This window comes from Agelaius phoeniceus, chromosome 2 (genome assembly GCF_051311805.1).
Source record: "Agelaius phoeniceus isolate bAgePho1 chromosome 2, bAgePho1.hap1, whole genome shotgun sequence".
Classification (NCBI taxonomy): domain Eukaryota; kingdom Metazoa; phylum Chordata; class Aves; order Passeriformes; family Icteridae; genus Agelaius; species Agelaius phoeniceus.
This window is the reverse complement of record NC_135266.1, coordinates 108,693,164-108,704,591: the sequence shown is the minus strand read 5'-3', so window position 1 is coordinate 108,704,591 and position 11,428 is coordinate 108,693,164. Positions and strand designations below refer to the sequence as shown.

At 39.0% G+C, this 11,428-nt stretch overlaps 1 long non-coding RNA gene across 1 annotated transcript; it reads right to left on the bottom strand.

Annotated features, from left to right (window-relative positions):
- Positions 1 to 5,088: 5,088 nt before the first annotated feature.
- Positions 5,089 to 10,045, bottom strand: LOC143693484 (uncharacterized). Its single transcript, XR_013181187.1, has 4 exons — positions 9,933 to 10,045; positions 8,643 to 8,733; positions 5,695 to 5,892; positions 5,089 to 5,114 (listed from the first exon to the last, which is right to left on the bottom strand). It is a non-coding gene; the product is annotated as an uncharacterized LOC143693484 (long non-coding RNA).
- Positions 10,046 to 11,428: the final 1,383 nt, after the last annotated feature.

Genomic DNA, 11,428 nt, shown 5'->3' with positions numbered 1-11,428 from the left:
TGAAGGGGTTTGGTAGCCCCCATCTGTCTCCTCCCCTTCCTCCACATCTCCAGTCCTGCTGGTAACACCCAAGTGCAAGTAAAGGTAATAAACATCCCCCCCCCTCTCTCTCTCTCTGATATTTGCCTTAGCACCTTTCATCCAAAATGAATAATATACCTTTGCTGATGTTTCTTTGGAAATTATGTAGCTTCAAGAGATCACATAGGAAATCAGACCAGCTTTAACTTGTAATGAAAACTGGTTAAAATTTATGCTGTTCTTCACTTTTATTATTTATTACAACCTTGCCAGAGTATATTGATTTTGTGCCAACCCCTGTTCTTGTCACAGTTTTTGTCACACAAATGAGGTTCCAGAAATGTAATGCCTGTATTTTATGAAATATAGTCCTATGCCATTTCAGGATGACCTTTTCAGTATTCTGCATTCTGATGGGTTGGCTGTTTGTGAGGCAGGGGCCTATTTCCATCTACACCTTTTCCCCTCCACACTTATGTTTTAAAAGTAATTTAAACAGAGGTCGCTATACCAATTTCTTTTGTTTGTATTGGCATGCAGAGTTGATAATCTCCTTTCTGAAAAATTGGTGAACTCTGGACAGCTGGCTTTTCACTGCACATGCTTCCTGCAGTCTCTGTGTAGGAATGAAGTTTTAACTACAGCACTAATTTTACTATTAGGATATGTTAAACCAATGGGACTGGTTTGCTTTTGCTTCCAAGCTATGCTCAGCACAATAATGAGGCAACAGTTTACCCAAGGAAGCATCCCTCAGTGTAAGTGATTGACCAAGAAGGAGCACAGCCCCAAAAACAGAGACACAAACTTACAGAGTCATCACAGTGTCACCCATAGAACAGTGGAGCATACACAAGGTGCAGAGAAGAACCTAGATATTTAACCCTACAGTGGCAGGGTGAGTCCTTTTAGTATCTGCATCTGTAGGAAGAAGGGATATCATAAATAGCTGTTTATAGTCATTCCTTATTGACTTTTCTGACTGTAGCATAAGAAAAAGGCACAAAAAAACTTTCTTTAAAAAGTATACTTGGTTCTCAGCTCTTTTCCCATTTTTTTTTTTTCCAGCATGATAATAGCTCCTTGCAGGATTCATGAAGGCATCTGTTCCAGTTAATCACCCCTATCCCACAGATCACAGGAGCTGCTGACTCTTGATTTCTCCTATGACATCTTTAGCACGTGGAATTTTCCCCAGCACACAATAATTTACTTGTGCACTCAACATTTCAGAACACACAACAAAAGGCTGTGAAATTGTCTATCCTCACAAGACAATCCACTGGGTAAGCTATTTAGTCAGAATTCAGCAAGCTGAGAATTTTTGCTAGTCCCTATTATGGCCCTGATAGTCCTCTGCTGCCCTGGCAGCTCTTTCCATCCATCTATTCTGACCAGCAGATCCCAGAAGCAGGAGCTCAGAGGGAGCTGACAGCCAGCCAGACCTCAACACAGCAGTGCAAGTGTAGTGACAATGGCTCATCTGTGACAGATCATTCAGTTCCTGTGTGCTGTGGAGACAGTTTGGGAATGCACAGGAAATTCAGCCCATCCAGGTCACCTTTGCCTTGCTGCACAAGCTTTTGTCACCTGTGCAGTGTGTGCAGAAGTCCTGATGCATCCTGAGCACTTCAGATTCCCCAATGCATGTGCACTTTTTGTGGGCATTTCTTTCTGCCTGGGCAATGGTAGACTATCAAGGATGTGCAGTGGAAAAGCAATCCTAACAGAGTTTTGCCAGCTGAAGTCTCTGCTGTGGGTACACAGGGTGGGCAAATTGGGCATAGTGGGGTATCCTTCAAAACATAGGGACCCCTAAAAGCTTAAAAAGAAACATTTTATCTGGGGGAAGGGGCAGGGGTGGGAATAAAGAAGTGGGGTTTTTCCCCATCATGTTCAGGAGGAAAGCTGAGCAGGGCTATAATAAATTAATATCATATTATACTATATATAATAATATAACATATTTAAATATACTGTATATTATAATATATTGTACTATATATTATATTGTATTATATTATATGTAATATTATATTATTATATTATATAATAATGTAATATATTATATTATTAAATACATTGGTATATATTATACTAATACTATATACTATATTATGTAATATTAGTATAATATATAATAATATTCTATATAATATATAATACTATATAGAATAATCACATTATAGTATAATATATAAATAAAATATATATTCACCAGGGTGAATAATAGTAATACAAATGCTAATATAGAGCAACTGTGGAGCTGCATCACCCACCAGCAGTTACAAACCATGCCAGCACTCTTCACTGCTCAGGTGGGTGCCCTTTGTGCAGCACCACCCATGCCACCACTGACTTGTTCTGAACACCAGAACCCTGCTGCTTCTCCTGGGGAGTCTCTGCCTCTCATTAAGGCAGGCAGAGACCCCCACAGAAATATTCCAGGCACTGCAGAGCAGGCCAGCTTGAGCTGATCTGCACTGCCCTGCTGGAGCTAGAAGCTTCTCCTGGTTGTGAGTTCATCTCATGGCACCTTTTACAGGACAGGGTGTTGCAGATCAGCCTATGCATAGTTTTCACCAAAAAAAAAAAATCATTGGATTACTTATTTTGGGTATAAAACAGCAGACAGAGCAGTCAAACCAATGAGGCATTCACACCTCCTGTATTCTCATGCTGAAGTTATTAAAGAGCCTAAACTGCAGTGCAGTCAGGGAAAGGCCTTCCTAACCTGCCTGCACAGCTACTTAAAAGAAGTAATTAAGTCAGAAAAAAGCACTCTTCTCCAGCAAACAAGCAAACTTTTAAATAATATGTACCTTAGTCCCTGAATATGTAGTTAGACCTCTGAGCAGTTATTTATCTTCACACATTTCAAAGCCATTACTGCAAAAAATTCAAGGAAACATAAGCAAAAAAATGAAAATGTAAATACATGTGAGGCAAAATCTTTCCTGCAGAGAGCAAGAACACAGAAAAGCTTATAGATCAAACAGTTTAGGGAAATATATTACCATTTTGGATTTGTAAGGGTTTTCTTAGGAGGATTAAACACCTCCTTTAGAAAAAGTCCATCTTAAAAGCTGTCACTTCTCATCCACATTGCCCTAGAGGTCCAGACAGCATTGCAAGTCAGAATTTTATTTAGCATTTCCAAGTCAGTCTCAAAAAATTCAGGCTAGCCTAAATGAATGTTTGGGAAAGACAAGTTTTGTTGAAAAATATTCTCGAGCTGTATAAACAACGACAGCCAACCAGCAGGAGCAGGGTGTGGGATGTGGAAATGCTGTAAAAAAATGCAAGCAAGACACTTTGTGAGCAACAAGACACAGCTATGCTGCCATCACCAACATGGGTACTACCTAGAGGAGGCATTTTCAAAATGTTGTAGCTCTGTTAAAACATTTCAGTGATGTAAACACATCAATGCTGATCTATCCCAGCTGAGCACCTGGCTCTTGAGCCCTCTTCAGATCTGCCCTTGTAGGCAAAATAGCAGCCAGGCAGAGCTGGACATCACACCAGGCACAGACAGAAATGACAGTCAGTAAAGTGCACAACATGCTGCAACTACAAGAGCCAGTGGATTACTTACTCTTTCACAGTGAGGACAATGAGAAACCTGGAAAGGCAGGGTTTGAGCTCAGCTGCAGCCCCCAGGGCTCCCAGGGCCACCAGCCAATACACAGAAGTGCTGCTGCCCACATCAGCTTGGGAAATAGGAGCTGTGGCACAGGCCAGAGGGTGAGAGGAGCCAGGCCAGGCAGAGCTCACCAAAGCTGGGAGGTGGGTGTGTGAAACAAAGGGTGCCACAGAGCCAAGATTTCCAAACCCTGGCATGCAGTGAGTTGGCTGATGGCACCCGGTCTGAGTTGTTGTCTCATGCCAAACTGCATTAAAAAGAGCTAAAAGACATTAAACAGCTCCTAGTATGAAGCTGCCTTGAAACAATGGCTGGAGCTGTCCCAGAGATGCTGTGTGAATATGGGAATTGCTCCATGTGATCCTGATGCATCCACAGAACAATTTCCCTACTAAACTGTTCGAGCCAGCTGTGTGAAAAGCAAAGCAGGCAATGCTCAAGCCAGTGAAACTGCTCTGGGAAAGTGCAGTGTGCACTGCCCTGTCACCCAGGGCTGGGCTTCTCCTCCTATTGAGGACAGCTCCTGGATGGAAAGGGGCAGACCAAAAGTGTGTCCCCAGGGCTAGACCATTCATTTTTTCTGTTTGCATGTAAGCTAAAATAATCTAAGATGGGATTCTTCCCTCTGGAGGCTGTTCTTTTTTTTTGTTGTTGTTTCTGGGAATCATGGATGTTAAAATCTAACCCTAGCTCCCCATATTTAAAATGGCTAAATAAGTGACATCCTTGCTGGGGGAAAGGGCAGTGAAATGGAGACATTGAAGGTGGAACCAAAAGCTTTATCAGTGAGGTTTCTGTAGGCAGCAGAGATCAAAAGAAAGACCTGCATGGTCTAAACACACCTATATGTTTTAAGAGAGAGAAAAAAAAAAATCTACTGTATTCTCCCTGTCTAGACATTTAATGTAACAGAGAAGCAAAATGTGACCATTTACCTGAACACCTCCTCATAAAAACAGTTTTCCTCCCTCACTTCTTCCAGCTGAGCATTATCAGAGTGCTTTCCTTCTATTTATGGCTTAAAATGTTGATTTTATTCTGTATTCAGAAAAAAAAGATGCAAACAAGAAATTCTAGTCAATATCTAAATACTTCTGTCACAAAGGAGTCTTGTCAGAATTTCATATAAGCAAAATATGAAAATTTGAACCAGTGGCAGATCTAAAATAATAATAAATACTATTTAACATATAGAATAAATATTCCTCTTTTTTTCTTTTTCCACACACTGGAAGGATTGTCCCTTTACTTGGCATCCCATTGGCCCGAATTCCAGACAGGGTATGTGAAGACAACATAGCTACTCACACCATAAAAATGTCTTTTTAGATGTGGATAAAAACATTATTTTACTGAATTCTTGCAGGAATTTCCAGCTAAGACAACAGAAATTCACTCAAGAGGGTGCCTCAAGTTCCCCAGTCGCCCTCTGTGTTTATGGCCACACCTGCAGTCAGAAGTGACATAATAACCTCTTTATTTTGGTACTGAAGGTGATGATGACAACTTCTACTGTTCAGCCACTCATGGGCAAGAGAGACATACAGCAGATGACAAGAGAGATGCCAGGTTTCAGAAATTTTAAGGTATTCGTATCTCCCCAAGTTGTGGTTTGGTCCTTAAAATCTGAAAACATTGAGTTCGAGTCTTGGGAAGATGAAACTTCACAATTTTAAAGCTTTTTCAGAACAACGTGGGAGAGGTGGTATAGTAGCTTTAAAAAAAATGGAAAGAAAAAGAAGAAAAAAGAAGCAAAAAAATGTTTTGCATGTTTCAGACAATAACCTGACCCCAGGGGCTGACACTTTAAGAGGAAATGAGTGCCACAGGACAACTCACAGTGAAGCATGTAAGAACCTAGAGACCATAAATCCAATCCAGAAAGAGGAATAATTAACTACTGATTATGGAACTGGAACATTGAAGGAAATCTGTATGAAAACAAAGAAATAAAGCTAAATAGCTCTTGTTTCTCCCAATCCTTTTGTTCTCCCAAGCAAAATTATTTCCAGAAGAAAACAACTAACCATGATGATGTTCCCTCTGTTTTGCAAGTGATTATCCTGTAGGGATCAGTATCTTACTCTTCCTTATATTTGTAAAACTTTTTCCTTCTTCATGTGGATTTCAAATGAAGCACATTAGAATTGCTAATAACATTCCTTACTTAGCTGAGGAATATGTCAGGTCAATTCAGCAACAGAATAAGTCCAAGAACAGCAGAGCTGGAACAAAAATAGATGTAATTATTCTGTTTTCAGTAAAAAGTATATTTGCAAGATCCTGCAAAGAAATGAATATTCAAAACAAACACATTGTCAGGGGAAAAAAACAAACAAAACCCAAAAATAAACCAAAGAAACCAACAAAAACCAAACCACCCTTATTAAGTAAAGAAAGTAAATACAGACACCTTAATCACTGTAAAACAACAAATTTCATTTCTGATATCAAGGAACAAGGTGAAGCAATGGAAATATCGGCCTTTGACAGCTGAAAGGGAAATGTGATGACTAGTGACTCCAATGAGTGACATGAACTGTGTTTCATGGCACCTTATGCCACCAAATCCAGCTGAGAATATCAGTAAAGCAGGCTGATGACTGTTCAGTGGGAGGTGTGAAATGACTTCAGGGGTTTCTGTCTGGAAATTGCACCCATGAATTCACCTTAACAAAAAATAAGTTCTAAATAATTTGGTTTAGAGTAAATATTTTTTGCTCAATATGGGAAATTAATTGATGGCATATAATTTGGTCTACCATATACAGGTGGACAATTAACACACTCTCATGGCCAGTGTGTGAAATTCTCCATTCTTTTGCATTTCCTCTGCACAGGAACCTGCCATCTCTCCAATGTTAAGCATCCTACTGCATCTATCCTGGAATTTACACAGACAGGAGAGCCACAATCTCATTTACCAGCTCTCTTTCACTTATCAGCAACAGGCACGACACTCATCACAAAGGTAGATGCATTTGTTTTTATTCAGGAGGGCAATACTCTATCCTTATACACGGCCCTGGAGCTATAAACTTCAGAGAGGTACCAGGTCACATTCTGTGGGTCTGAGTATATCTATAACATTCCTTGGCTGGAGCAAATCTGGCTCATTTTGGTCTGTCAACTAGGGTGAATTTGAGTAAAAGTGTAAAATATGACAGCTGGAAAAAAAAAAGAAAAGGTTTTACCCACCTAAAGATCTTAGTCTTACAGGAGAATTTAAAAACCCTCTACATCATACACATAGTTTTTACTCCTATTCTAGCAAAGAAGGAACTAATGCCAATTTCATAGTACTTTTCATTTTATAAGCTGTACAAAGCCCCAGAGTGCTGTAGTTCCTTCCACAAAGAAGAAAGTAAATTCTCAGGTAAATATGCCAGCACTTGGTGTGCCATCAAATGCACACAGATGATTCCTCACACGTTATGCCAAAGCTTCAGCACAGAGGTGGGATCGACTCGTGGCTCACCAGGGCCCAGTTCCTCAGCCTCATCCTCCAGAAAAACAGACCCTAAGGCACAGGAAAAGTGATTTTTGATCAAGTCTTTGCCAGATGGATCTAAGGTTAAGTCACCTCTGATAGAGAGAAGCTCCTTGTACTGTCTCTCCCAAAAGGGTTAGCTGAAAGCTGATGGGCTTAGAATTCAGTTCTCTGAGCATATATTGAAACAGATATTCTAACTGAGTTTACCAGAGGCAGAGCAAATTCATTTTACTTTGAAACTCTAAAAAGGATATTTCATTGTTCTCTGAATCCATGGTGGTGTTAAGACTCATTGGTAATTATCAACAAGATCATAGGAGCATCTTTGGTTGTTTCATTAATTATACCAAGAAAGGTGGATTTATTTTCACACAATTTATTTTCACACAATTTCCATGACTATGAAGGCTATGAAAAACAAGGTGTTTCTGCCATTACACTGCAGTTTCATTATTCCTTTGTTCTTGTTTCATTATTCTTTGTTCTGTTGTTTCAGACATGCACTGACCATCAAGACACAATCTGAAGAGTAGCTGGGATATCAAACTTAGTGTGGACTTGCTAGAAGAAAAAAATCCTCACCTTAATACCCAAATCTTACAAGTCTCTTTGTAGCTCTATCCCTCTGACCCTTATAAAGAATTTATTTGGTATAAACTTGAGGCTTAGTTCAAATTGAAAAAATCCCTTTAAGGCGTTGAAAAATTTTGAAGGGTAAGAAGGATACTTTTCACTTCTTCTGTCAGGGAGATGACAAGGTGGAGAGAGGGGTGAGAAGCCAGAAGTTTAGAGTGAAAGGCCAGAGATATTGTAAGGCTCCAGAAGGATGAGACACTTGGGAATACTCAGGAATAGGAGTGAAAATTAGGCCAATCATCTTCTTTGTTTTCAGTGATCCAAGTTAGACAGGATACACTGCTGAGATTTTGGGCTCTGGTTTAGTTTATGAGTTAAATTTAAGTCTTAAAATTAAGTGCCAAGATATGACCTAGATTGAGGGCAAAGTTTCAGGTTTTATTAATTTGTAGTCTTTAAAATTAAAACCAGGAGCCTCTCTTGGACTTTATTTTATCTGAATGGGAAGAAGATCTTGCCTGTAACAGTAAATTGGACTCAACACCTACACAGCATTATTTTATGGTTTACTGGACATTTATCTCAGCGAAGTCTGTGTCTGCATTACATTAAAGTTGAAAGGAAAGACACAAATGAAACTCAAAATCAAAGCCAAGCAACAGTCGAGTCAGCTATGGAGCTGCTAACTGCATTTGTATTGATTAAATTTACATTCTGGAAATAATGAAACTACTGCTGCATTTACCTTATCATGATCCTAAGCAAGGCAGAATTATTATGCAAAAGGAAAGAGTAATACAAAAAAAAAGCAGGCTCAGGGAGAGAAGATAAACAAAACAAAACAAAACACACAAAAAAAACCTCTTGCTCTTTTCCTCTCTCCCTCCCCAAAGCTACATAACTTACTCCCAGTCCATAAGGTCCTTAGTTCCAGTGATTGGGATGATGGATGGCTCTACTTCAGCTGCAGCAAGAGAAGATCCAGCAATGCATCACTCTGCAGGAAAAAACAATGGAGTGAACAAAGCAGCAGGACAATGGGGTGGGCAGGAAAGCCAGGGGAATTCTCTGCTGGTGGGAAAAAACCTGACAGCCCTGCACTGGAGAGCGTGAAACACAGCCTGGGGGGTTTGCACTCCTTGTGGCCATGCTTGTTGAAACCTGATTGAGAGGGGTGACCAACAACTGCAGGAGGGGAAGATCTTTTCTGCTTGAGTTCTGGTGTTTTTTACAGGAGTAAAAGCTATAGTAGTTGTGCCATAGCCTAATTTCTGCCAACATTTGTAATTTAAAATATTTGAGTTCTTGAGTTCTGGTGTTTTTTACAGGAGTAAAAGCTATAGTAGTTGTGCCATAGTCTAATTTCTGCCCACATTTGTAATTTAAAATATTTGGAAGTGAGTTGGGTGAGTTCATAGCTGATCTCTGTGAAAGTTAGGTGACTCTTAAATTTACCTGTGACATTCTAGAGAAACTGATTAAAACATTTATGTTTTAATGTGTGTCAGTGTTCACACTCAAATCCAATAAATCAACAACTGCTGTGCTAAAGCTATCATAGTTCCTAACATAAAACTCAGCAACTGATGTAGTAAAAAAAAGGAATGCTACTATTAAATATTACATTTTTTTGGCAAGAAGCAAAAGCACAAGTGAAGGCCTGAGGAAATTCTGAAGGCTTAGGTGAAATGCTTAAAACAACAAGACACATCCAAAATATATTCATTATTTATGTATGTTTTCAGCACATAATGCAGTAATAGTGAATTAATTATAGCTTGTAATTTAGACGATTCAGACAGAATATAAGAAGATAGATATAACCATAAACAAATAAATTTACATAATACACAACACAAAAATTCAAGGGCACTTTCTAATGCCTGGTGGGGGAGAAAGTACTGAAGCTCATTGTTTGAATTAAATGCTTCAATAGGACATTTTTACACTTTTTACAGGAAATCAAGTTTGTCATCCAGAGAAACTCATATGGAACTCTAACGATATTTCATTGCTAAGCATGTTAATACTGCTCACTGCTCAAGCTTTCTCTTATTTTCCATGGTAAAACCTATTGAGCAGCATGTAATTTTGCTGAACTTTAAACAATGAAATTGAGTTTTTTCCATTCTAGTTGAATTATCACAGAAAACACCTCTACCATTTCTATAGCAAGATGGATAATATTTCACTCACCTGAAAAATTTGGTGAACACTCTTTGAACAGCAATGATACCTGCAGTTTTCTGACAGCTGGAATTGGATCTACAGATCACTGGATCTCTCTTTTTACTGGATTTCTTTTTTTGCTTTTCTTCTGCAATTCAACAGCAATTTACACAAATGAATAACTTGTAAATGCAAGTGTTACTTCAGTTAACTAAAACACCTTGAAAGTTGAGCCTTGCAGAGCAGAAACAAAGCTCTCAGAGGGCAACTCCTGATCTGGGAATGCATCAACAACTCCTCTGTAAACCCTTTGTAAGAGAGACAGGGAATTTCATGTTCAGGTTGGAGAGGAATGCCCTGTCCAGGATGTGCATTCCATGCCTGCACATGCCTCCCACTCCCTGTGTGCTCTAGGCAAGCAGCTGACCAGGATCAGCTGAACATTTCTTCTTGGAGATGGAACTGCCTGAGAAAAATGTTTGAGCCCTACAGTTGCAACTGAATCAATTTTTTTATTGCTTTAACATCCAAAATAGCATTAAGTACTCTCAAAAGCCAGTCATACATGTGAAGTTGACCCCAAAGTGAGTGCACGCTTTAAACTTTTATCTCTGTGAGGCAGCTCCCAACATCCCTCAGTGACAGCACAAGATACATTCATTAATGTCTCTAAAACACTAAAACATTAGAATGGTGATAGGAGAGAAAAGCCCATCAGGAATTAATAATTTTTGCTTTGGAGCAGAGTTTTAATGGACTGCAGTTAAGTAAAGCCTATGACCTTGTATTGACCATGGAAGATGAAACAAAATATTGAATCAGTAAGGGAGTGCAGTTAATTTTGTACACTGAATAATAATTACATGGACATGTAGATTATGTCACTGGACATAATCTACATGTTGATGTAATTACAGATTGGTATATTACTAGATACATGGCTGAGAGACCAAGTCACAATCTTGGCTTTTTTTGTTTCCTGCCTTCTGAATAGTGGATCTGACAAGGTTTTCATGCTTTTGCATGTATTCAAGATAAATGTTCATATTCAACATGAATATTCAGAATTCCAGAGAAACTAAAGTTCTGCAAAATTGAAATTTGTCTTACAGGTGGAGCCTACTCATCTTATATTTTTTTAAACCCCCAAATCAGAATACTTGCTTTTGTTGAATTGATCTGAAATAGTGCTTTTAAAACCTGATCATTACGCCTCTTATTACCCTTCTCTTCTGGTGAATTATCACATTTTGAAAAAGTCACAACCCCTTCTGGTAAGTATGCAAATAGATGTTAGAACATTATTACTAAGGTTGTAAAATAAGCAATCATAACAAAAATTTGAAGGGTTTGTCATCAGCTGACGCCTCATCCCCTCGCCCTATCATCTATTTGCCACAGTCAAATCAGGATAATTGAGAATAAATTCTCTGCAGTGGATTGGGCTCCCTGTAAAATGACATGTCTTCAGGCAAAGACTGTCCATGTTCTGACTGCCATGTTCAAAGCTGGTGATGCCATTC